This window comes from Haemaphysalis longicornis, unplaced genomic scaffold, assembly GCF_048455015.1.
Source record: "Haemaphysalis longicornis isolate Haplotype H1 unplaced genomic scaffold, Haemaphysalis longicornis Haplotype H1 scaffold_2, whole genome shotgun sequence".
In the NCBI taxonomy this organism is placed as follows: Eukaryota; Metazoa; Arthropoda; class Arachnida; order Ixodida; family Ixodidae; genus Haemaphysalis; species Haemaphysalis longicornis.
In genome coordinates, this window is record NW_027526295.1 from 129,005,000 (window position 1) to 129,031,960 (window position 26,961).

Sequence of the window (26,961 nt, forward strand, 5' to 3'; positions counted from 1 at the left end):
AATAAAATGTTTTGTTTTGTTAAATGTTTGGTTGGGCGAGGTGGTTTATGATTTCAAAAATGTTAAAAACAGTGAAAACTACGAGCACATAGGAAAACAACTAGACAAGAGGAGCTCTAGTCTAGTGTTCTTGCGTTCCTCTGTTCTCGTACTTCGCGTTCTTCTTAATTTCTATGAAAATTTTTTTAGGTTACGAGAACAAAACTTGGCTGGTAGCAACACCAAAACGTCGTGGGTGAACGCAGAAACTTTCAGCTTTCTTCGGTAGTTTCTCATGCAGATCGATGAAAATCTTTCTAGTTCCAGTGGCATTCAAAACTTTGAATGCCGTTTTACTCAAATGTCCTTTCAAATGCTCGTGTAGCATGTGTATAAATCACCGGCCGTCATGACGGTTTCCTGTTTCTGCAGAAGAAAAGCATCATTCGACATTTTATGCAGTTCATGCTTTGTGATAAGGCTGTTTGTTCGCTCTGACTGCCTTACATTTCAAAGATTTGTGACCACAGAAAAGGTATAGATGCAAATAATGCAAAGCAACAATGCAAAACTAAATAACACAAGGAGGAAGGAGGCTCGACCTCTTTCAATCTGTGTTATTGTCTAGCCGCAAGTATGCTTCGGTACAGCCACACAATGGGTTCTGCAGCCTGGTTTGAACAGCATGGCAACACTTCCGAGCATATTGCTTAGACTTGGCTTCATCTTATTTGTGAGAAATCATAAGCATTTGTCCGACGAAGTCCTGGATGCTTGGAAGGTAAGTGACTGAGTATTCCTAAGCAGGAGTGTGCTTGTATTGAAAATAATGCATAATAACTTTGAACGATTATTTATTTTGTTTTCAGGCGTACAAGAACAAACTCTTAGAAAAAATACAGACAAAAAACTGTCTGAGGGAACTTTTAGTAGCACTGGCATAGGTTGATAGAACGATAGCAAATTTTATTAACACTTCAAGCTGCTGCATTTTCGGTCCAAAACCACCTTCCTGGATCTGGGTTTCCATAAAGCCTTGACACTGGACATGTTACGTTCGTAACATTCATGTACACCTGCATACAAAGTGTGTTTTGCGAGAACTGGAACAGCTGAAATGTTGTGACATAGGCTCTGCCTGCCAAAATCTATTGTGATAGTGCGATTTATTCTTGGTGTTTTATAGAAGCTAGAACATTTCATGCTCTACTTTACAATAGCATGTTGCCTGCTATAGAATGGCCAGCTGTTGCTGTGACATCACGAATTGCGACTCAAAAAAATAAAGCCGCAAATATTCAGAACGCTGCACGAACTCCTTGCGGAGCGACCCCCCATGTTACATTTTGTCGGCCGTGTTCTGTGCAAAACTAGTGAACATTCCAATTAATATAAGATCTGAAGGGACCTAAAGGTTTCCTTGATTTATCGGGAAGTTTGAACTGTCAGATGTCGTTCGATCCCAGCGCTCGCTATTACACACTTTATATAGAGGGTATTTATAGTAGAGGGTACTTTATAGTAGAGGTTGTGTAATCACTTCACAGCCCAGGTGTATTATAGGCCTTCTTCGGAGAAGAATCTTCCCTCACAAGTAAACGTGAGAGAGCCGACACTAGAAGCCAATTATCCCTACTGACGTCACGTCGGAGCGGGAAAATTCCCGTAAAAAGTGAAAGCGAAAGAACCAAGTGATAGTTTAAAAGCCAACAATAAAAGAAAGTGCACATCGCCGCTAGCATGAGAGTTATTTGTATTTGTGTATTCATGACGTAGCCGATGACGCAACGTGCTCCTGATTATTATAAATAGAACGTAACAGCCCGATCAACCACCAAGCACCTTCCACGCTCAACCACCTTCAAAGACTGCAATGGCCGGTGATTTTTATACTTTAAGTACACAAAATAAATGAACCATGCTTGAAAGGTACACAACTAGTTTACTGTCAGTCTATTGCAGACAGCACCTTAGAAAAACATAAATCAGGCTCGGTATTACAAATTTTGTCGTTTTCAACCAATTACGTCACGTAAAAAAATAGTTTCAGAAACGACCCGACTCTGAATAACTACCTGCATTGAGTACAGAATAGTGGTAAGAACGCCAGACGCAGAAAATTCTACTATATACGGTTGCTTGATTTCAGACGCTTGTTCACTAACACAGCCATTCTTTTGTGAAGTAGACTAATCTGCAGCGAGGCATCTTGACTGCTCCTTACATACTGCCTGGAAATCTACTGGTGACATCGAAAACTGACTCTTGAAACAAGATGGACTGCGCTAAATCAGAGTGTATTCACGTTACCCTAGAGCACGCAATGAAGTCTATAAGAGGGCGTTGTCGATAACTTCTGAACATTGGAACAACTTTTACACTGTCTAGCCATTCAAACAGGCTGAGTTTTCTTACATGTGTGTAATGAACGGCCGAAATCTTGTGCCCTTATGTGGGCTCTATTACTGGCAAAAAGTAAAAAAATCTCAAAACAGCCCAGAGCATTTGGTGAGTTTTTGTACGACTGCAAAGTTTCAAAAAAAATGGGGACGCCCAAGCACTAGTTAGGTAGTAAGTAGTAGTAGTAGTAGTAGTAATAGTAGTAGTAGTAGTAGTGGTGGTGGTGGTGGTGGTGGTGGTGGTGGTGGTGGTAGCAGTAGTAGTAGTAGTAGTAGCAGTAGTAGTAGTAATAGTAGTAGTAGTAGTAGTAGTAGTAGTAGTAGTAGTAGTAGTACCAGCAGAAGCAGCAGTAACAACCTTATTTTGCCCAAAAAGCGGGGCTTCCAATTTTTGGGGGAACTCAACGTATGTTTCATTGTCGAGCGAATATGCTGATATTAGGTATCGGCACCATTGCGCCATGGATCGCTGATGACTGCTGCGCTTGATCGTTAGAGAGGGGCCAGCGTGAGAAGTTCGGCGCAGTTGTACTGAAATCAGGTTTACTTTTAGAACGGGCGCCAACTTTTCACTTTTGCGTCTTTTTCTTTTCTTTGTTACAGTTAGTGAGCGTATCGGCCAATCGTCCGTGTAAGCACTACGTGTAGCCTTAACTTCAGGTACTTGCAAGGCTGATGATTAAACGTGCCTAGCAAAATCAAAATTATCTTACTGAAATCCGTGAGTAGATTGCCGGCTGACGAAGTGATACCTCAAATAGCAATGTAAGCCTAGAGTCAGCTGCGCACAGCTACTTGACATCACGAAGGAAAGAAGCCATTTAGAGGGAAGCTACTTTGCTACTCGCGTAACTGATACTTCTTTAGTTAGCATGCCAAAAATTAGCACTGTATACCTTCGAACGTTCATCTAGTGCAGGTTTTTATTTTAAAATTTTCAGGTGTAAACCAGGTCGAGGCTCATATTAGAAATGATGTCGTTAGAGTATAGGCTGTCTAGCGATAGCGATGTCCATGCTCACCCACCGCGGTGGCTCAATGGCTAAGGCTGAACACGAGGTCGCGGGTTCGATTCCCGGCCGCGGCGGCCGCTTTCCTGGTGGAGGCGAAAAGCAAAAACGCCCGTGTGTACGAGATTTCGGCGCACGTTAAATATCCCCAGCTGGTCAACATTAATCCGGAGCTCTACACTATGGCGCGCCTCATTGCCTGCGTTGCGTCGGCGCGTTAAACCCTACAATCAATCTATCATGTCCATGCGCAAATCTGGGGCATTTGTATCGGCTGCAGAGCGGCCCCAATATTACGTGATACCTCTCTGGAAGAAGTTGTTCCCACTCTATAAAAGAAACGAAACAACATGGGGAACAAATTTTAACACTTTTGTGGACGAGTCATTATGTGTCACGGATAAGGACTGTACCATAACTTCAACGTGAACATCGTAATAATTCTCAAGGAAATAGAATTTGTGTCACGTATACGGTCGAGACATTAAAGAATGATTGCATTCAGTGTTAAAATTTGTCTTCGAAGTTTGCTAGAAACAACGCCTGCTAATGTATGGGCCTTTTTTATTTTTATTTATACCCCCGGTACAAATCTGGCATTACGGTGGGGAAAGACAAAAGGAACCGCCAACTCGAATTGCTACAAGTTGCATAAAGTCAATGAAGACAATATCATGTGTACTCAATACATCAAGGAACTCAGATTTTCAGGTTGACAAACTGTTGACGGAAGTGAGATTACAGAAACAGAGCAAGAAACTGAGGTTGACAGGTTAAAAAAAATCACGCATTGGTCTTTTAGGCAGCACCTAAACACAAAAAACTCGTTATCAATTTAACACTTCAGCTTACTCTAAGAAAGGAAAACACGAAGCACTACCGACAGCAGCAACAATGGCTGAAGGCAAACGATTGAACTGGAAAACTGTTTTGGGGTCAAAATAATTTTTGAATCATGCAGTGTTACATCGGTACTCCCACACTTTGTGAATGTTATCGACTCGTCTAGATACGTAGTGTGGCGGGAAAATGTAACTGTCATAAAAAACACAGGTTCGGGATAACCAAACATTATGAGAGCTTCAGTAGCTGCTTAGCTCCCCGTTTACTGAACTACTCCTCTCGTCACACAAAGCAGGTTTAGAATACCATTGCCTGCTTGTGTTTTTGTTCAGGGGTTGCGAAGCCCCGTATTCCTCTGAGAAGAACGAGCTTTCATAGGAAAATCCATAAGTTACGGCAGGGTGTATTTCCAGAAGGCCATTCATCCTAGACTTGTGAAAAACTTTGTCGAATCATCTGGTCGAGAACTAAAAGCCTAGACGTAGCAGATGAATCCCAAGACCGAAAGGCACTTGCTTTCATTAGATATCTTCATAGAATAGCGGACCCGTTTAAGGAACTCGGTTCGCGCTTTGGGATGAGAACTGCCATAGGGGGCCACAAAAATTGCGCTGGGTCCGTACAAGAGTAGATAAAAAGCTGAAGCGCGGGTTTAATAAGCAAGTGGCAATCCAGAGAATCAAGCAGGCCAACTGTTATGTTACGTGCGCATCAGGTGTGGTTTATCGCATCATCTGCAATGTGACTGAACATAGGCTGCCAAATTGGGCATTGTAATAATATGTACTTGCGAGATCATCATCGGTTGTGGAAATGTCCCAATTCACAATGCCTCAAGTGCGGCCGCATACAACAATTTTATGCTACTGACATTTCATTCAAACACACATAAGAAATTAAATGGTCAATTTAATTAAACTAAATTAAACAGTCGATAAATACAGGAGGAGGAGGAATAAATGTTTATTCCACGAGCGCTGGTGCTGCTGTTAGGGCACTCGCCCGGTGGGGGGCGTCCCTAGTCCGGGATGCCCTGGGCTTGGCTGGCAGTCCAGGCCCTCTTCACCAGTATACGCTGGGTCCCAGGGTCTGGACTTTTCAGGCAGGCCACCCACTGCTCGTAAGAGGGGGAAGGGTTGGGGGGTAGGCCTGGGGTTTGTCCGCACTCCCATACTTGGTGGTAAAGCGTGCCCGGCAAGGGACAGAAATTGCAGGTGGCCGGGTATATGGTGGGGTAGATCGCGTGAAGAAGGGTGCGATGGGGATAGGAGTTCGTTTGTATCCTTCTCAGGCTGGTGGCTTCTTGTCTCGATAACTGGGGATGTGGAGCCGGGAATAATGTTCTGCCTTGGCGATAGTGGGCCAGAATGTCTCCATATTTGACAAGAGGTTCTGTTTTGGGAGCGGCAGGCGATGTTTGTCCCTTGTAGATAATGGCCCGGTGTACGTGCGCGCGGGCAGCGGCATGGGCCGCCTCATTACCAGCGAGGGATGTGTGTCCGGGTACCCAGACGATTTCTATTTCAGGTAGCTGACCCTTGGTTTCGAGGATGCGGAGGGCTGTTTTGGAGATGCGTCCCCGTAGATAGCTGCGGCACGCTGCTTGCGAATCCGTAAGCCCTGTGATTGCGTCCTCGCTAGTCGTTGCGGCCAGAGCAATAGCCACTTCCTCTGCGCTTTCCGTCTGCGTTGTACGGACGGTGAGGCAGGTCACTTCTTGCCCTGTTGAATTGGTGACGCATACCATGTGCGCTGGTCGCTGCAGATAAGGAGACGCGTCAGTGTACCTTGTGGTTGGATTTCGCCCATACTTTATGTCCATGGCCCTGGCTCGTGCGATTCTGCGAGCTTGATTGTAAATTGGGTGCATGTGGCGTGGTAGTGGCCTTACCCTGATGTTCTGTCGAATAAGTAGGGGAATCCTAACCTTGTGGTCTTGTATTGGCGGCGTTTTATAGTGCAATCTTCTTAGGGTCGCACGTCCTGTTGGCGTTAATTTGAGGCGTTCTATTTGAGAGGTATGATGGGCTTTCTCTATCTCTTCCCAGGTATTGTGTAATCCAAGTTGAAGCAATTTCTTTGTCGATGTCTTGCAGGGCAATCCTATGGCGGTCTTATATGCTTAGCGGATAAAGATATTCAATCTTGCCTTCTCATTCTTTTTGAGAGCCAAGTACGGCGCACCGTACTCCATCCGGCTGACTAGTATTGCCTGCACCATGCGCAAGGTGTCCGACTCTTGCAATCCAAATCGGCGATTTGATACGCGGTGTATTAAGTGAGTCAATTGACTGAGCGTCCTTTTTAGTGGGGCTATGGTGTGGAGGCCTGATCCATTTTGGGGGATTGTAAGTCCCAAAATGCGCAGATGGGATACCTTTGGGACTGGTTTTCCTGCTATGTGAATTTCCGGATCCGGAATGCTCCACTTCTTTCGTTGAGCCGTCCCACTACTGAGAGCAAGGAGTGCCGACTTTTCTGGTGCGCAGATGTATCAGCCAAGCAACTGCCGTTCACCACCCGAAGAAGATTGCTTATCAGTAAAATTCTTGATTCTCCTGTGGCTGTTATTTCGTCCTTTGGCTTTTTTTCTGCATATATAAATTTCCTTCTTGATCTAGGAACTCCAGTTCGTACACGAGCGCCATCCCTGTGTTTTGGGGCTCCCCTTGCGTTCAATCATGCTGGTTTCCGCTGAAAAATATTAAACTTCGCGCGAAGTTGGAAGCTGCTTGCTTCTCCGAAAGTGGAGGCCTCATCAACAGACGAGGATTCAGCAGCCGTCGTTAAGTCACTACATCCCCTCTATTCCCTTTTTCCCATGTTCTCCTCTCGTCTCTCGATTGCCAGCGATAATAAATGCAGATTTATTCAAATTCTTTGAATGTTCCCGCGTTCACTCGACTCTTTTTGTCCCCCATTTTAGTCTTTTTTACTTCCTGTGAGAAATCCCGATCCAACAAGTCTTCTAATTAAAGCATAGTATGGCACTTTATCACGTTTATATAGCCCAACAAATATGATCGTGTGTATACACTACCGCCAGACCAGTATGTGGACATGTGGGGCCGCAAAGCACGGTGCGCAGGACGCACAACACGTTTGAACGGGTGCAGCCTAGGCACACTGGTTTCTTTTGGAATGCAGTACAATTTTCCAGCGCGCGAGTTATCCCTCGCTATTTGCTGGAATAGGGCGTAGCGTTTTGTGTAAACGCGCACATATTATAGGACCCTCGGGTATTTTTAAAAAGCAGTGATTGCAAGTGGTCCATCCCACCTGCTGACATAACACTTCCCATGGGCATGTAGTCGTTAAAGCCGAGAACTATTCTCGGAATATTTGTAATGACACGAGTTTCAGCTGTTTTCTCGAACCACACGCCTCCCGTAAGTCACGTATTGACAGCAGTGGCCATGCCGCGTTATGTACAACGCTACAGTCATCTCGATGATTATGACAAGTCAATAATCACTGATTATGTGTAATACCCCTTGGTGTATTGACCTACCCGGGATCGCTGGTACTAACTAGGTTGTGTGTGTGTGTGTGTGTGTGTGTGTGTGTGTGTGTGTGTGTGTGTGTGTGTGTGTGTGTGTGTGTGTGTGTGTGTGTGTGTGTGTGTGCGTGCGTGTGTGTGTGTGTGTGTGTGCGTGCGTGTGTGTGTGTGTGTGTGTGCGTGTGTGTGTGTGTGTGTGTGTTTAGGTGTGAGTCTGAGCGTGCGTGTGTGTTTGCGTTCAAGTGCGTTTGCGTGTGAGTGTGTGTGTTTGTGTGCGTGCGTGTGTTTTTGTGAGTCTGAGCGTGCGTGTGTGTTTGCGTTCCTGTGTGTTTGCGTGTGGGTGTGCGTGTGTGTGTTTGCATGTGTGTTTGCGTGTTCGTGCGTGTGTGTGTGTGTGTGTGTGTGTGTTTGCATGTGTGTTTGCGTGTGCGTGCGTGCGTGTGCATGTGCGTTCGTGCACCACTATTGGGCCCACCACTGTCTCATGGGTTCCCCACAGCCTGCTGTGGAATGTACGGCAATGCTCTCAGCGATGCCAAATTTTACATTGTTCATTGGCGCCTTACCATCCATAATGCGGTTTCAATGTTTCGTTCCTGGTTTTTTTAGACGAATACTGAGCTCTATGCTGTATGCCTAATAAGCCTAACGAATGCTCTCGGTGTCTTAGGCAAGCGTTGCTGGGCCTTGGTTCTTTTGTTTTGCGACACGACATTTTCCGACCAACTAGAAGCTAACAGCTTCGCTGCAAAATAAAAGCTGTTGATGACCGCAAAAAAGGAATGTAAATGTCGCGAGGCGAAGCGAAAGCGACAACCAAGATGTGTTCGTCTGGATAGCTTCCAGACACCTCGGGACGACATCATCAGCCTCATCTGAGGGGTCACTGACCCCAGCCTCCCGCGTCATGCACTCCAGAGAAGGGAAACGAGTTTGCGCAAAGTACCATGGAATCAGAAGCTAACAGCAACGACGTGAGAAAGGGATGACGGGAATGAAGCAAGACGGGACGTATGAAGTGTGACGGTGACGTGGGGCTGTCGCGTGCTTGGCAACAAGTGTGCAAGGGAGGTTATCCACGGAGACCCATGGGCACGTACCATAAACAGGTTGTCCCGTCAGGCATCGGAAGGGGACGACCGTGCTTTCAGGAGGGCGGCGCTTCCGTGTGTCTGTGTTGGGTTGTTTGGGAATATAAATACCATGCCTTCTCAAGTCTGTTTTTTTCTTTATCAGTCTTTTTTCTAAGACCCCACCGTCTAGTAAAGGATGAACGAGATATTTCTAAAGCGTTCCAAACTAATTCCATGAAGGCAATGAGGCCTTGAGAAAAAAAGGCACCGCAAAAAATGTCGACACCACTGTTGTGAGCAGAAAGTTGGTCATCAGACACTATAAGAGCTATAAATGCATCAGGGAATTTCCTGCGATGAACAGTACCCCGACAAGCCATAATGCTTGGTGCTTGCAAAAAAAGTAGTGGAATTTATTGTACAAACTACTACGTTGTGTGTAAAAATTTCAGCAAACTGAGGGTAATCCCGTGTCTGACCTTCTTGCTGTTTCAGTTCATAGGCGGGCCTGGCGATTATATGTACGTAATGTACCGAAACTTCTACAACAATCGCAACCAAGGCGATAACATAAAGTGCACAATGGCAACGAAATTATCTTTGAATGAAAGTTGTCACACTGCTCGGTACTGCACTAAGTGGTATAATATAACCTCCGGAAGAGGGTAAGTTTTTTACTTATAGTGTATAGACTGTTGCAACGCTAAAGGGGGGCTATTACTTCGTGCATTATATACAAATATACATCGAACCATACCTTTTATTGTCCAAGAATATAATGCATTTATCCGTTTCAATAACTCCACGCAAGCTACCACTCCGATGCGGGGTTGCGATTACAGAAAGCCTTCTGAAATATATGCGTATGCCGTATTGAGGTAACCGAGAAGTCATTTTATTTGTCAATTTATGGAGGTTATCGGTTTCCGCAATTCCCAGAAAAGAATCAGTTCTTGAGAAAAAGCTGACGCATTAAAGACGAAGTTGTTTGGATGTTTAGCATTTGCCCGTGGATGTTTTTATTGTCACCAATAGGCCCAGAGGATAGAATTCCTGATAATAAAAAATATGTTTGCCGATTACATCACTGCCTTCCTTTAGTTTAACTATAATATGCTTGCAGAGCGTTGATTTTTTTTTAATTTCGCGGGCGATTGCCCTACTCCAGGTTTATAAAATTCGTCTGCCGATTAATATTTCTTGCTATTGATATGCTCTCGGTAGTTAGTGTTCGTAAAACCGACGACACAAAGGAGTAGCCAGAAATGGTTTCTTTGGGGCCGATTGTTTTCGGCATAAAATTTGTAAGTGTGCCAGGAAAAGTGCAATCATTTATTTGTCGTATATAGGTATGCAACAAGGCTATATATCTGTGTAATGACTATTTTGTAAAGTATGGCGACTACTATTTTCAGTTAAATACCAAGAACAATTTTTAGAGGCGAAGCCCCTTACGGGCTCAGGCTGTCGGCGTGTCCTGTCGTTGTCGTCGATCGTCTCATTTAGTCACGGTACTAACACACCGCGACGCTCCTTGTCCAATGCCTCACGCTAGAACCTAACGCGTATCAAAGGAACACCCCGGCACCCTCATTTTCTAACGCCTCGCGCCAGGACGTTTCATATCGGCGGGGAAAAAACGCGTACTAAAAGAACGCACCGGGACACTCGTTTTTCAACGCCTCGTGCTATAACGCTTCAAAACCTTCGGGCTCCAAAACCACGAGACTTTTACACAAAATCTGTATACCTCTACCCCACAACGATATTATCTCCGTGGTCAAAGACGCCAGGGTGCCAAGATTACACTTTTACACTGCATGCTTCGCCCCTGCACAGGTTTCACATCATTGGAGATGGCCCGGGATTTTTAACTGTCAAATTGGTTGCTCCTAGATAGATTTTGTAAAAGCTAGGCATTCTATCTTTAATGTTGCGCTGATGGTTTATGAAAGCAAGCATCTGCTCGCGTCGCCTGGAATGTCCTCAAAAGACGATAGTCTTGTACAGCCCCTGCAAACGTAGCTTCCACTCTTATCGCAACACTCCCCCACCGTCGAACTTCCCCTGGTGGAATGGTTCCCGCATTGGTGGTGTGCGGCGTTCACTTTTGCCGTGTTTCGACTTCTGCGCAATCCCTCGAGACTGGGTACTGTTGAGGCTTAGCGCTCGAGCTACGAGTGCAATTCTGGGGAGCCAGCCTTGCTTCCTTCTCGTGGTTAAAACATTTTTTCAGTGCATTTCTTTTTAAATTGGCCTAGCAAAAATCGCGCACAAAGTTGCACGTGTACCTTGACAATACAGAACACTACAAAACTAGTTATAGGTATATTGACTTTATTCATCGAATAGGTCTAATACCATCATTTTTCCTGAGCAGGTTTCAAAAGTATGTACCTTGACAATACAGAACACTACAAAACTAGTTATAGGTATATTGACTTCATTCTTCGAGTAGGTCTAATACTACCTTTTTCCTGAGCAGGTTTGAAAAGTATGGAGCATATTTCTACATTGATTAGATTGAAAATGGTTCGCCTATATATTCTTGCCGGTCAGGCATTCCTTCTAACTTTTGGCCGTGCGGCTGAACCGACCGACGGACAGGCATACATACAGACAGACCAAAATTTTCGCATTTGAGTATTCCAAAAAAAGACTATTGTTCTTCAAGCTTTCCCTGGTTTGTATTCTTGCGAAGAACGTGCATTTTAAAGTGATGTGGGCTTACTAGCACGAGCATTCACGAAACGCGCGCCAACAAAAATATTGTGACACAAGACGGTATGGTATATTCTTTGGACGATGAATTACAAATGGCAGAAAATTTCACCATCTTCACATGATAGTGCGCATTATACGTCTCGGTGTGTCGAGCGAGCACTATAATTTTACCAGTGGTACTCACACAGCAAGTATAATTTTAACAAACGTGTAATAGGGAAAAATGGCGGATTTTTCCGGTGACTTCTCTCGTACAAATTACGCTTTAAAGCAGGGATAGCGGTTTTTTACATGTGCCAATATTTATGAAGCCCAAGGCGAAATTTCTTTCATATTTAATCGGTGTTATCTCGTTGACAAACAGAGAAAGTGGTATTTTAGTTACAATTCAAAGCCTGCATTTTTAAACAACGTGGGTACCAATTTCTATTTGCGATTCTTGCTACAAAGCCTTTCCGTTACTCCCTTGAGTGCGAGAAGGATAAAAAGAATATTTGCATACCTTTATGAAGCGCATGGCATTTGATCATTTTCGGCTACGCATGAATAGTTCGTACCTTCTACGCAATTTCTCGAAAATTACAAATTTACGATTCAACTTTTCTTGCCCGCAGATACAACATTACTTCGGAGTATGACACACACGCTGATATCCTGACAGCAACTCAACACTATGGGAAAGGTCAGGACTTTTATTTTGCATAAAATGTTCTGATAAGTTATGAAAAGAAATATTTTTCTCGCAAATATTTTTAGCGAAATTGTGGAAAGAGTTTGCGTGGTTTATAATAGTCATTTTTTCAGTGTGGAATGCCATAACATTTCAGCGTGGTAGCTGTGATCCCGTGTTTTTATTTAAAAAGCGTGTTAATACGAAGTTAACTTATAAAATTCAACACGAATAAGTCACCATGAGTGTTTTTGTAGAACTCAAGAGTCCTTAAAAATATCGTTCGCAGTCGTATCTCCACACGAACATGCTTATAGGATAAAGACTGTGGCTGTTAGGTTAAGCTGGTTATGGAAAGCGAATAGTCTGTGGTACGATGAATAGAGGCATGTGCGCAGTTATTCCGAGTTGAGGCTAGCAAAGTCATTGCGCTGAAAAATACGGACACTAAAGATTATTTCTGCTCCAATGACACACTACGAAAATTTTCGTATAAGCATATTGAGACTGTATGGATTGTACACAATTTCATGAAACAAGTGTAACGCGTAGAGCAAATTTTTCGATGCACTCGCTCCAGTCACCCACATTATACAACATAACGTAATAGTTTCTAGGGAAGCAGCCCTTCTATATAGACAGACGGTAGAAACCAGGGTGTCTAGCCGGAACTGAATGAAACCGAAAGCCGGAACACAATCGTTATTTTTGCCGAAACTCAACTCAAACCCGCACCGTTATTTTCTGAGCCCGCCGAACCAGAACCGGAACTGAACCGGAAAAATATAGATAGTGCCTACCGGTTCACGACAAAACGGTTCGACCACCCGTTGTTTACAACCCGCAATTAATGTCATTCGGGGCATTTCTCTTTCATTTATGATCACCTTCATAACCTCCCAGGCACTTGTCCTCTTAAAAGCTATCAGAACACTGTCAACGTAGTTGACAGTGTTCTGGTAGCTTTTAAGAGGACAAGTTCTGATAGCTTTTAAGATAGTCTCCACATAAGCAGAGGTATGCCCACTAATGATGGCAGTGGTATTCGGCTGCTGATCGCGCATGCAGAATTCCACGATCTGTGAAAGAAATTGCACAATTTGAGCACTCAACGGCGATAGGAAATTTCACCCTATACTCTAACTGTATAGGAGGAATCAGTACCCAGATTGGTGCACTGCGCAACATCGAAGGCCCACACCTTAGGTGTGACTCCTTATTACGTTTCGCAATTTACTTAATCGTTTTGCACACTTGGAAAGCGTGAGCACTTGTGTTATACACAGGAGGGGTACAGTGGCTGAAGTTCTGACAAGAATGAGTAGTTGATCACCACCCAACGCTGGCGCTTTTTCTGTGTCGATATTTCGACGCTCGTTAAAGAAACCCACGTGGTCCAAAACTTTTCTCCAGCCCTGCAATATACCGTCCACCTCATAGCACAGGCATACATCCTCCGAGCATCGAACACGTACGCCAATATTTTTGACAAATGTGTTTTCTTCATGTGACGTCGCGTGGGCAATCGATGTGAGTGTCGTTTGCAGCTTCGCTTTCTAACCACCTTCACAGTGTGGATTGGCGCGCATTTTTTTTTGTCGCTGCAATTTTATCTGACTTATTTTCAGTTTCTTGGATTTGCTTCATTTAAAAAAACGCCTCATTTGTTTAGCTTGTTTCAGCCATACATTTCCGAATGTATTCCACTGTATTTGGTGTTATCAGGCGATGAGATTATTCCCCCATTTTGTGCCTAGCTCTATATTGTGGGTCAGTGATAAAGACAATGGCCATGTGATCACTGATGACCGTGCTTAGTACTACCGACGTACTGTCTTCTGTGGCGGAGTTAGTAATAAATACGTCTGGTAAGGGCGCTGTTGTCGACGTGACACGTGTTGGGGACGTGATGAAGTTTGTGAAAACATTGGTCTGGATTATTGATAAGACCTCCGTGTCAGAGGTGGTGTTTTTGTAGCGAAAGCGACAACACGCTACCTCAGGCCAGTTTTCGCGGGGTGACCAGCTTTGAGCTGGACAGCTAGAGGTCAAACCATACCCCCTTCCGCGAGCGCCTGGCACGAAGCAGCGGCCCGATGGCGGGAAGAAATAGGCTTATTATTGTATCAAACCAGCTCGAACTAAAGCAAATACAAATGAAGTGGAACAGAAGAACAGCAGCTGGTCTAAAAACAAAAGTTTACTATTAAGAAGGGCGAATATAAACACTTACCACAAAACAATAAAGGACACTTCGCGTGAGCAAAACAAGTTTACAAAAAACCACGGTGATAAGGCAGGTAGATAGACACCGGCTACAGTCAAGGCCCACGCCGATATGCAATCTCTTTGGGATAACGGCACAGGCTTGCTTGGCTGACACACTTTCTCCACTTTCTGCTATGTGGTACGCTTCCATAATTTCGCGGGGCGTTGGTTCACAGGGCCGAAATAATATGTCAGTAGCAGGAAAATTACGGTTACATCCGCTGCACAATGTGAACAAAGATGGGATGATGGGGGCTCTTTATTGACAATTCATGCTCTCTCAAAGGCACGTTGATACAATTTGTGTTCCACTACCTTTGCCTTTGTTTAAGTTCGCGCTAGTTTCATCCAAGAATATGTAGTTCCAACTAACCCAGCTTACAACCCTTTTGCCGAGAGATAGGCGAGGAGGGAACGGAGGCGTGCCCGAGACCCATGTCGCCACCTGCCGGAGCACCAGCACGGAGCAGCGGCGCAATGTCGCGGAGAGATAGGAACCAGGGGAAGGAGGGAGCGGAAACGTGTGCGGAACCCGTGTCGCCACCTAGCGGAGGAAGGCGAGGAGGCCACCGCCGCAGCGATAAACGCGCCACAAAAGAAAACCAGGAGGCCACGAGCGGCGAAGAGCCGCGTGAGATGCTGGCATACGAACATCCAGCCGTGGTCGCTCGTACAGCTGCGAGGCTTAAGTAACTCCATCTGGCGAAAAAGATAATGAATAAGCTGTGTATTCAATGCAAACATGGCTGTATATTATTGCGAAACTGCACCCTGCCTAGACCTCTACAATGGGCCTAGCCAGTCCAGTGAAGCATTCGCAAGCAACTAAGGTTAACCAAAGCTAAACCAAAGCGATTTTTTAATATCGATGTTTAAAACACCACGGATAACAAGGCGGTAATTTGTATCATTTCCATAGAACTCTAAACGGTCAAAGATTGCGAGGAAAGCAGGGAGGCTGCTAGAGGATGGGCGATATGAAACTTGCATAATGTTTTTGTTGTCTTCTATATATAAGATTTCGTATCTTGCAGCGCTAACGCTGTGGTCAGGGATAATTTCGAATATGGGAACCTAGTTTGAATTTAAACGCCACCCCTCTACCTTCCTGACGGCTCAAGAAAAAGTGAGTGCATTCATGCAGTACAAAATAATCTTCGTTTTGTACCGTGTCTTGGTAAATGTAACTGCATAGAAGTTAGCCTGACATGAATCAAAAAGCTGCATTACGTCGGCCCATTTTTGCAGGACTGAACGAGTGCTCATGTGAAATAGTTTAGGCATTTTTTCTCAGTTATCCTGGACAACGGTTATTACGTCTTTATAGGAAATACACCCCCTCAAGAAGAATTAGTGGACAGCGTTACGCGGTGACGTCAGCACAGATTTTGTTCACATTATTTTCGCAGCATAGAGACGTGATACATAACGTTTCTGTACGGCGCGCGAAAACGCTTCCATTTTGCGTCCAGACCAACTTCTAATTATGTGCACGTTCACGTGCCACAGCCGTTCCTAGTATCTTCTTCACAGCTGTGCGCAAGTGCTAGTTTATATAAACCGACACGTCTATGTTGAGGCCAAGAACTGCTGTTGTTAACCTTTTCTTTCGGGCCTTTTCAAGTACCCAATCTGGCAACTTTCAACGCTGAAATTACACAACAATGTTGGTTATTCCTTCATTCTTTGTTAGCACCCTGTGGCACTCGTCGACATTATTGGCAGTTATGGCCCCGCGAAGACATCGGCCAGTTTTTTTTTCAAATACCTGGTGTATATACTCATTTTCTGATTGTGCAATTTCTTTGATTTCAATGTTCCGGTTTCGCGTTTACCGGTCAGATATAGAAGAATTGCTTCGCAGTCCTGCAGGTCGTTTGCTAGAGCAAGCACTGTTTCCTAAACAGCATTTTTCCCTTTTTTCAGTCGTTTGTTCTCGAATAGGGTTACCCCAAGTAGACGATTCGCATCGTCGAGGCCCGTGTTTATGTAGTTCAAGTTCGCCTTCATCTCGCCAAGTTCTATGCTCAAGCTTCTTTTTTTCGATCGGACATTTCGCTGTGGGGCATAATTGGAGTTTTACAGTTCAGATTTTTAGTGCTGTTTTAACTCCTCCAACACTATGGCCAAATCCTTAGGCACAGTTAGAGCACTTTTGGTTTGCAAAGCCACAATGCCGAAGAAGAAACCGGTCCAGGGCAACACTGACAGCCACAAGTGCAACTGCACAAACTACTTCCTTATTATGTTCACTAACCTGCAAAAATACTGGAGTGGTTTTAGGTCCCTAAGTATAGTGTTGTCACTGCTGCCAAATGCGCCGGTTTCCACGATAGGGTAGGTTCTGTGGCAGCTGGGTTGAATCCTGTCCCAGCTATTGTGACCCACCTAACCCATCTGTCCCATATACCGTGAAACAACCCCTAACTAGCCCTTATGGTGCCTTAAGTTGTGGGAGAAAAAGTGACCGGTGAATCCATTACGCCGATTGTTTTTCCAATGTCTCGGCAAATTTTAAAGTAACTCAGAAATCCCACCACTGTTATTGTGAAAAAGGAGTATCCTTAATTTTTCCTCGTCTTTTGTTTCTATGGTCGCTTAAAGCAACTAAATATTTTCCCTCTTTGCTAGTGATTAAACTAGCCGAATTGGTCGCGAACCGGTTTGGTACGTGGTGTAGTCGAACCGGAACTATACCGGAACGAACTGAGTTAACATGAACCCAAACCGTAACCTAACCAGTATTTTGTGCCGTTTGACACACTGGTAGAAACTATTCATCACTCAAGTCGCGCACATTCCCCGCCCCCCGAGTTCCCGATTTCGTTTTCTTTTTCTTTCACAGGTTTTCGTGGGTTTTTCCCACTGTACAAGCTATTGCCTCGCCAAGAAATATGTGTTGGCCGAACAACACCTTCTCAAAGATGATTCAGAATAAAATGTCAATGAAAGTCAAGTTCTTCTCGGTGTATTGGATTGGAAACAGCTTTTGAGTGTTACCTCGCTAGCTACAAAGACATCCGAAATGACAGTAAATGGTTGTGCTCCAGAGGAATTAAATAAGTACGGTTGATAATACGTGCACTTCATTTAGAAATAGTATTGGTGCAAAAAAGACATTTTATTCTCAATATTGTCACGTGACAACGCAGAGATAGGTTGTCAAAAGGAAGGTGCATTTACAAAAGACACCGTGGTCACCAGCACAGAGGCAGGTTGATGGCGCAAACCCAGTCCAGCCGAAACTCCAATTTCGTCTGTCCTCTGTTCCTTTCCGTCGGTCCTCCAACAGCACCACATACCCAGATAAACAGAGATTGGACGTAGCTGGATATGCGGCTGTGGTTAGCGTCAGTTTCTGGCAAAGCTGGTCAACGTCTGTGACGCAACCCCCCGACCGCAGAAGCACCATCCCGGTGCTTGTTATGATGGAAGAACAGCGGTAGGGGGATCCTGTGTGTGGTGCGGCTTGAGGAGGCTCACGTGGACGAGCTGAGGAGTGAGTGCACAGATGATGTTGGAAACGCCAGAGCCACAATTTCGTAGGTGACGGGAGTAACGGCACGCTCGTTGCGGTAAGGGTCAGTGAATGCGGGCATGAGCTTCTCAGATAGTCCAATGTGGCGAGAAGGGGTCCACAAAAGAACCAAGGAGCCCGGAGCAAAGTCTGCGGGGCGGTGGCACTCGTCGTATCGAGATTTCTGGGATGCGTCTGGTGCCGAGAGCCGTGCGTAGGCAACCTGGCGAGCCATGTCAACGTGGGCGTTGACATCACGAGCTTACGCAGTGGTCGGTTGAGTCGATGCAGGCAGCGTGGTGCCGAATGGCAGGGTAGGCTCAAGGCCAAAGAGAAGGAAAAACGGAGAATATCCAGCAGTGTCGTGCCGGGCGGAATTCTATCAAAATGTGGTGGAAGGTAGTGCTGCGTCCCATTCCCGATGGAAATTGGAGACGCACATTGCAAGCATGTCAGTGAGCGTTTTGTTGATCCGCTCAGTAAGACCACTTGTCATAGGGTGCGCTTTGTTTCAGAAGAGTGAAGAAGGTCTTTAGCAACCTGCGTCAAAAAGAGCCGGCAACGATCCGTGAGCAGCTGGCGAGGGGCACTGTGTTGCAGGATAACGTCGTGAAGCAAGAAATCGGCATATCAGTAGCACAGATCGTGAGGAGTGAACGAGTGATAGCGTAGCGCGTAGTATAGTCTGTGGCTACTGCAATCCAGCGATTGCCGTATAAGGACAACGGAAAGGGGCCTGAAATTTCCAAGCCAACACGATAAAATTGTTCGGTGGGAATATCTAAAGGTTGCAACTGGCAGGCAGGACGTAAGGGAGGCGTTTTTCAACTTTGGCAAATATCATATGCCACGACGTAGCGACGCACAGTCCGGTAGATCCATGGCCAGTAAAATCGCCGGCGGACGCTGTCGTACGTGCGGGCGGCCCCAAGATGGCCAGCCATTGGCACCTCATGACGATGGCGGAGGACGTCCCAGCGAAGGTGCTCGGACGTCCTCGGACTTCAGAAGCAGGTTCGGTCCATCAGCCCGGAAGTTGCGGCGATATAGGACACCATCTTGGAGTACGAGCGCGTTAATAGAAGGCTCCGTCGGCTCTGAGTTGAAACGGTTGATGACAGACCGAAACGTCTGATCGTGGCGCTGGTGGTCAGCGAATTCGTGGAAGTCGGACAGAAAAAAGACGCAACTATCCGGGTCGTGCTCATCAGTGTTAGGCTGTCAGATGGGATAACGAGATAAACAGTGGGCATCTCTGTGCAGTTTATCGGACTTGTAGGCAACTCAATAATCAAGCCTTTGGAGGTGTAGAGCCCAGCGACCGAGCCAACCTGTGGCGTCTTTCAGGGAAGAAAGCCAGCATAAGGCATGGTGGTCGGTGAAAACAGAAAACGGCCTGCCGTGCAGATATGGTTGAAATTTGCCAACGGCCCACACAGGAGCAAGGCATTCGTGTTCTGTGATGGAGTAGTTGCGCTCGGACGCGGACAAGAGATGGCTTGCGTAAGCTACCTGTCGAGGCCTGTCCGTTTTTGTGCCAGGACCACTCCTACTCCTGGCCGCTAGGGTTTGTGCGGATTTCCGTCGGAGCACAGCTGTCAAAGTGAGCCAGTACTGGGGAGTGCGATAGGTGGCCGATGAGCGTGAAAAAAACGGAAGCTTGCGCTAGGCCCCAACAGAAGGCAGCATCTTTCTTCTGAAGATCAGTGAGGGGTCAGCGATGGCAGCGAAATCTTTGACAACACGGCGGAAGCACGAGCACAGCCCAATAAAGCTGCGCAGGTCGTGCACTGAACGCGAGGCGGGGAAGTCTCTGACGGCACTTATCTTCTCGGAATCGGGCTGAACACCTGTGGCGCCGACTAGGTGGCCGAGAATCTTGATTTGGCGGCATCGGAAACGGCATTTGTTGGAGTCGAGTTGCAGACCTGCCCGGCGAAAGACACGCAGGATGTCCGAGAGACATTGAAGGTGAGTCTCATCAACTTCCTGCTGAATGACGCCCCGTTCAGTCAGGGACACGCAATCTGGGCGTCGACATATAGGCCTGGCATCGCCTGTGTTTATGCGAAGCGTTACAACGGATGTGTCACCTAAGGGGCGGCTGTCGAAGTGAAAACTGTCCTGATGGCTGGCAGAAGACATCGGAGCTGGTGCGCTTGCTGAGCGGGAAGATCGGGAGAAATCGCTGTCATAAACTGCTCTGGTGGTGTTAGGTTGGGGGCCTACTTTGACACCTTGAGCTGTGTTAATGGCCACGGAGGAAACTTCGCAGTCATCCAATGGTGAAACCAGGGCAAGGGCTATTCTTTGCGTAACTTGTGTGGAAAGTCCAAAATTCAGGAAAGGGAGTGGTATGCGATTCTGGGCAACCGTTAAGACCGAAAATGGGAGGGTCACATTGGGGTCAAGCAGCATGTTGGTAACCGTTGAAACGATGTAATCACAATCAAGCACGGCCAGCTCAAGTCGTCGACACTTCTTGATGATTGAGTCAGCGATAGCGCACTCCTCACAAATGACAGGTGAAATGCGTTATCTGCGATGCCCTTAAGGATGTGGCCAACCTTGTGTTCTTCCGACATTCTTGCGTCAACCATGGAGAATAGCGCCAAGACGTCCTGGATATAGGTGGCGTAACATTCAGAAGATGATTGGGCGTGTGTAGAGAGCTCTTGCTTTGCCGCGAACTGGCTACCAATGGACTTTCCGAACACCTTTCGAAGCTCGTCTTGGAAAACATCCCAACTAGTTAGTCTCTCCTCATTTGGTAACAAACCGCTTCTGAGCCGTTTGTTTCAGGCAAAAAAAAACATTCGCGAGCATCAGCTTTTCGTCCTATTTGTTGTGAGCACTCCCACGTTCGAACATGCTGCGTCAATCCTCTACATCAGTGTCCTCCGTGCCAGTGAAGTCGCCGGGGTCACGAGGGTGGGATACCGGGATGGACGGTGAGGGGATCCGGGCTCATTGGTAGGCATCGCGTGGCCGTGAGTGTTTTGCCCGCTCCGAAGTTAAAGCTTCGGAGCCTGGCTGGCGAGAGGTACAGGAAACAGGAAGTCCACCTTACCAAAGATGTCACGTGACAACGCAGAGATAGGTTGTCAGAAGGAAGGTGTATTTACAAAAGACACTGCTGTTACTGGCACAGAGGCAGATTGAGGGCGCAAACCCAGTCCAGCCGAAACTCCAACTTCGCCTCGCTTCTCTTTCTTTTAGTCGATCCTTCAACGGCAACACATACCCAGATAATGAGAAATTGGACGCAGCTGGATATGCGTCTGTGATTAGCGTCAGTTCCTGGCGAAGCTGGCCAAGGTCCGAGACAATATATTTTGCACAGCGTAGTTGCATAAAAATAAAGTACACAGACACATCTATAATTTCTTGCGCGTCATCTTTTTCGCACTCAGTTATTGTGCCCTTCAACTAAAATACTGACTAATTTGGTGTTCATGCTATTTCTTGTATTCAGGTAGCCAGGAACATGGAGCGTAATACTAAAATAGGAGTGCCGTTTACGTTTACACCTTTCCCAGCATGGAGGCATGCAGACACAGTAGCATCACTTTAATGAAATACGGTATAGTGTAATGCAAGAACACCAGGCTTCGCAGTTGTTAAGGGATGTAAGGTAGACATTTCCCAGAGCTAAGTTATTGTTTAGAGTGAGCCAGGTTGCAGTTACAAGCAGCTGCTGTGGCAAATCAGAGTTTAATGCGTCGCGCTACTAATCCAATTGTCCCGAGTGGATTTCAGGCAGCAAAAAATAAAAGACACAATCAAAAGCTTTCTATGAGCCACTGCGGCCGCTGTGCGCTCCGCACATACTGGATAAAAAAAGCACCCCCTCTAATGCGAAAACCCCGGAAGCAGGTTCTTACCTAAATCGCGTACAGGACACTAAACAGCATACTTGCGCATTACAGGACGCGATATCACCGCCAAGTACAACTTCCTGTTCACGGACGGCAACTGCTCCGTTGTACGGACGCCACACTGGGATGCAGGTAAAATGACTGTTGGTCTTTTTTAACCGTTCATTGTGGCTGCGGTTTTGGGCCGACATGTTTCGGTGGTCATATGTAATCCTAGTTTGATTTTTTGTAATGTTGCAGTTGCAGATGCCTCTAAATCCATGCCGGCGTAATCGGCCAAGCATTTTAAAATTCATATCTCAATTTGCCTTAAGTTTCTCAACTAACTGTGGTCTGACCAATTTGTTACTTGCGATAAAAACCAGCGGAGGTGGCAACGAAACCAACATATCGCCCAAGCTGGTCCTTATTGTCTTGTTCCCCTGTACATTCTAGAAGAAAACAACCAAGTCGTTTATAAAGATGCTGCTAGGTAGGTCGCCTGGTCTCCAGAGATTATTCAACTTACTGCACTATTCTAGTGTGATGTGTAAGGCTCAAAATACTCCAAAAATACCAGTTAGAATCCAAACTGTTTCCTGCGCAATAGTCGAGACAATTAAGGCCATTTAGGACTTATTATAAACTGTCGTTACATAAGGTTGTTTGCTTATAAATTTCCAAATATCAGTGAAGCTCTCGTGGGGAATGTTTCTCCGATTTCAGAGACATTTTGAGGCCTACGCAGGAAATTTTGTAATTGCAGCAAAAGCACGTTAATTCGACTCTCGTTGTTTTGGAAAATTGGTTAATTCGGACACGTCATCTGGTCCCTGTAAATATACGCATCACTCTATGAGACAGGGCGCGCGTTATTTCGGACACATTTGACCGCGAATCGGATAATTCGGCGACTTTCAGGCCGCTGGCGAGGCTCAAAAACGAAAAAAGAACAATTCGGAACAAAAGTGAAGCTTAAACGCAGCATCGCCATGGACATCAATTATCGACTTGGCTTGACTTGAGACTGGTTGAACGTATTTTCTTCGCGTGTAATGTTTGGAGGTGCCATCGGCGCCATTTTGTGGCTTTGTTCCCATTGCTGAGCACCTTGAAGGGCTCAGAAAAATTGTGTCCGCGCGAATTTCTGCTCGAAAGCAGACAAGCATACGCGATTACTTCGTAAAATAAAGGTATGTAGAAAAAAACTTGCATTTGTTGTGTTTATTTCGACCATTCGATAATACGGACATTCGGGTAATTCGGACATTTTTTCCGGTGCTTAGAAATCCGAATTAACGAGCTTTTACTGTAATTAGTTTAGTTAATAGCAACGTTTGTTTGCGCCTATTTACACACATAATCTCGCATAGTGCGTCGTTCTGCGGTTACAGCCACGCGCCTCGATCAGGCGTTTATAAAAACAATCCCAAAACAAGCAAAATCTCTGAGTAGCATTTTGAGCACGCCCGACGAAGAGGTCGTCACACTGCCATTAGTTCAGCAGAATATGTCGGAGTGATTCGTGCGTTACCTCTTCACGAAAAAAGCTACTACTTAGGGTTTAGCGCCTGTTTCGTCAGCTGTGCGGTCGACCACACCAGACAGTTCAGTTTGTTTCAGTTTGTTTATTTTTCACCAAAAACACCACACAAGGTGGAGAAATTGTGACCGATACAAAAGCTGCATCATAGCAGCGTGACCGGGCTACCGCCGCCGTCCGCTAAGAGACAGCAGACGTAAACACTCCACCACAAAAACAAATGTTGGTACATACTGCAATTCCTACCCTATAACAGGAAACACAAAGTATCTCGAAAAGCGGTCATCAAAACGCGATATCTGAAATGTCATTAAAAAGCAAATCGAAACAGTATCTGTTTACTTTTAAAATACCTAAATGAAGGCATCCACCATAACACCAGATAAAAGTAACGTGGTTACTCAGCGTTGTAGCGCTGGTCACATGTAAAAAAGGTACCTACAATACAAGCAAGCAAAAAGGTAGAATTTCAGGACATGATGCGTATGTAACAATCCCAAATATTTCCGAATATTATTCCCAATCCCAAAGTACGCGAATAAAGCCGAACCACAGGAGGCATACAATACAGAAGCAGGGCCAAGTGCCAAAAACTTGGCGTGCAAGGTTGTCCATGTATCTCGATTTCATTGTACAAACAAATTGAAGGAAGTTCATGCTACCGCGTGAGACTTGAAGGTAGCGAAGCTGTACACGAACGTCATGACCATCACGACGGTTTAAGTACACGATCGCAGCCGATTTGCTTCTTCGCTGCCGCAACGACCTTTAATTTATCATTGTTGCTATAAATGTGCGCTTCCTTCATTTTTTGTAAGTGATAATCATTGGACATGACCTTTGAGGGGCGTACGCTATGACGCGTCATTCTCGTTCGTGGCGAATGTTGCCATGATTACGGCGAACGCTGGAGTCTTCCTCGTTCCGAGCAAATGTTCACATGATTACTCTGAACACTGAAGTTTTTTTGTTCGCAGAATCTTGGCCCATCTTCCTAAGTGGGTATGCTTGTCTTGACAAACATGCGCTGGGAACACTGTGCAGTCGCCGCGAGGCACGCACATACGAACGTTCGGCATTTTCTTGGCTTTTGTAACTACCGGGTGGTTGCCTCGAGGCCCCCGGTCACGTGGGCGCGCTCGGCAATATCTTTGTATTTTTAACGGCGGACACGAAAAATTACGATATTCTAAACAGCTTCGCACTCATCCTTTACAAGTATTGGAAAAGAATTGATGTCGCGCTTTGTTTAGGCACCGTAAGCGGAGTTAAGTGCCTCCAGGAATGTTTTCTATCGCCTTAAATCGAAAACCTTTATACTTGGGTTTCGATTAAAATGATTGTGACGGAAAAGCGATTTGCAAACGGTGGTAAATAATAATGTTTAGGGAGTTAAGACGGATGATGAAAAGATTGGCGAACAGCCCTGCTATTACGTACCTGTAAATCGGATGGCTCAGGCCTCTGTCAGGCCACGTTCGCCTTTAGTCTCAGCCTCCCCTTGGTTTTGCCAAGAAATAAAATCAAACACTCAAATACTCAAATTTAAAATCAAGGGCTTCTCCGGCTCATGTTTCCCGCCTCTTATTGTGGTTGATATCCATGAAACTGCACCTTTTAATGGCACATAAAATGGTCATGGTGTGTCTGCTCTATATCTGCGGCCTAGTAAACAGGTTGAGATTCGGTCTACTGCGTGCGCATGTACTTGCTCCCAACTGCACGGTACAAGCAAGTATGTGCGTATTTCAAAAATTATTACTTTCGTCCTAATATTTTCCCCAGTGGTTCACTTTTGCAATATTCAAGGTACGTTTTTCTGGTATTCATATTGTTGCAAATGTTTCTTTCAGCCGCCCAAAAGGAAGGGTGGAGCAGAGCTTGTGAGATGTGGGTGCGAGATGGAAGTACGTCAAGCTGGAGCCAAACATGTGATGACGTATACGCCAGAGAGTGCGGTAGGCGCCAAATAAGAATATACAACGAAACATACTGCGAGAAAATCCGCCTGCTGCAATGTCACGAGGGTGGAGTTTACTCTGACATGTACGACTTCTTTCCTAGTCTTCACATTCTGCCAAGTTCCAAGTTCCAAATAAAGCAAATAAAAGCAAATTGAAAATCCTGCAGTTAGTTTGAGGACTCATTGCTGATTACTGTATAGTGAAAGATTTAGCGCGATCTAAGCTTGATAGGGCTAATTAAAGCGTATTCGAACACACAGACGCACTTGCGTAATCTCTGTACAATATTACGCAGACGGCTACAGCGCAACTAAAACATAACTACATTTCCTAGCGAGAGAAACTGCGGACTGTAACCCCTCGAGCAAATAAATGTCCAACGCCTTAAAACGCATAATTACGGCGCACCCTTCTAAAATATCGCGATATTCTGCAGAAATGTGGATGTCTTCTGTGGAAATGTGGATGTGGATGGTTATTTATTAAGATTGTTCCATTTGTTAATCACATTTCCAACAGAAATAAACCTTCCAGTTGAATCCTTTTCGGAAAACGTTGTACAGAAGTTGTTCTTATATAGTCTCATTTATTCCGCACGACATGATTGCAGCTTCCCAGCCTCGGTTGCTAACTAAACAAACACTTCATAAGATAGCACAGGCCCGCGCGCGTACGAGACACGCACGTCGGCATAGTTCACATGGCTGCCCAAATGTGTGCGTCATTTTCACGGGACCGTGCGGCAGTCATGGAACTGCACTTTCGCCTCCGCAGCTAGCAGATGCATGGTGAAGTTAAGGTTGATTATCACAACGATCGCAGTCTTTACCTACTTATATTTTCCTCTAATCAACGGATGCTGCCAACATTCAAAGCAATCCGTGGAGTTGAAGACGGGATTGGGGGCGGAAATTAATATGTTGTATATGTGTACTCCATCTTTGTTTACGAAGAGGATGGCTGAACGTAACCGTTTCAGCCGAGGTATTTTTATTTCAAGCTAAATTGTTTCTTCTGTGTTTTTTACGGTTTAGGACCACACAACCTGAGAAACGAGTAAGTGCGGTGATACTGCAAAATCTTGACATTAATTATTATCTTAGGCAATTACACTTTTTCCCTTAAACAGAACAAAACATTTTTTTTTCTTTTCTGGACAGCTAGGACACGCTGAGCCTACAAACAATAAACCAATGTAGCCGTACAAGTATTTGATGATTTATGCGCATTTTACAAATCAGAATTTCGTTTTTTTACACGCCCTGTTGCCAAACCGTGTGTCTATCATAGATTTGTTTATTAGAGTAAACCTTTGTGAAAACACAAGGTTGGTGATGTCTGCCACACAAGGCACCTTTTCAGTATATTTCTCCCGTAAACTAGCAATCTTGGTTTTGTTTTCGAGTCACCAGTGCATATGCTGTGTGGTGTCATCAGATGACGACTCCAGGGCCGGAAGGACTAATTTTTTTCTGTAAAAAAACATTGACAGGATCTTCACTGACTCCATTTACCAAAAGCCACGGATCAGTGATGGAGATCTCCTCTCGATTTCGCAAAATCGTGTGTCCCTGCACATGGTTTCCTCATATGAATGCGGAAAACCAAAAAGGCT

General features: G+C 45.4%; 1 long non-coding RNA gene across 1 annotated transcript; it reads left to right on the plus strand.

Annotated features, from left to right (window-relative positions):
* The first annotated feature begins 624 nt into the window (after positions 1-624).
* LOC144167377 (uncharacterized) lies at positions 625-25,511 on the plus strand. Its single transcript, XR_013321973.1, has 5 exons — positions 625-760; positions 9,299-9,468; positions 12,142-12,209; positions 21,912-21,992; positions 25,236-25,511. It is a non-coding gene; the product is annotated as an uncharacterized LOC144167377 (long non-coding RNA).
* The last annotated feature ends 1,450 nt before the right edge of the window (positions 25,512-26,961 follow it).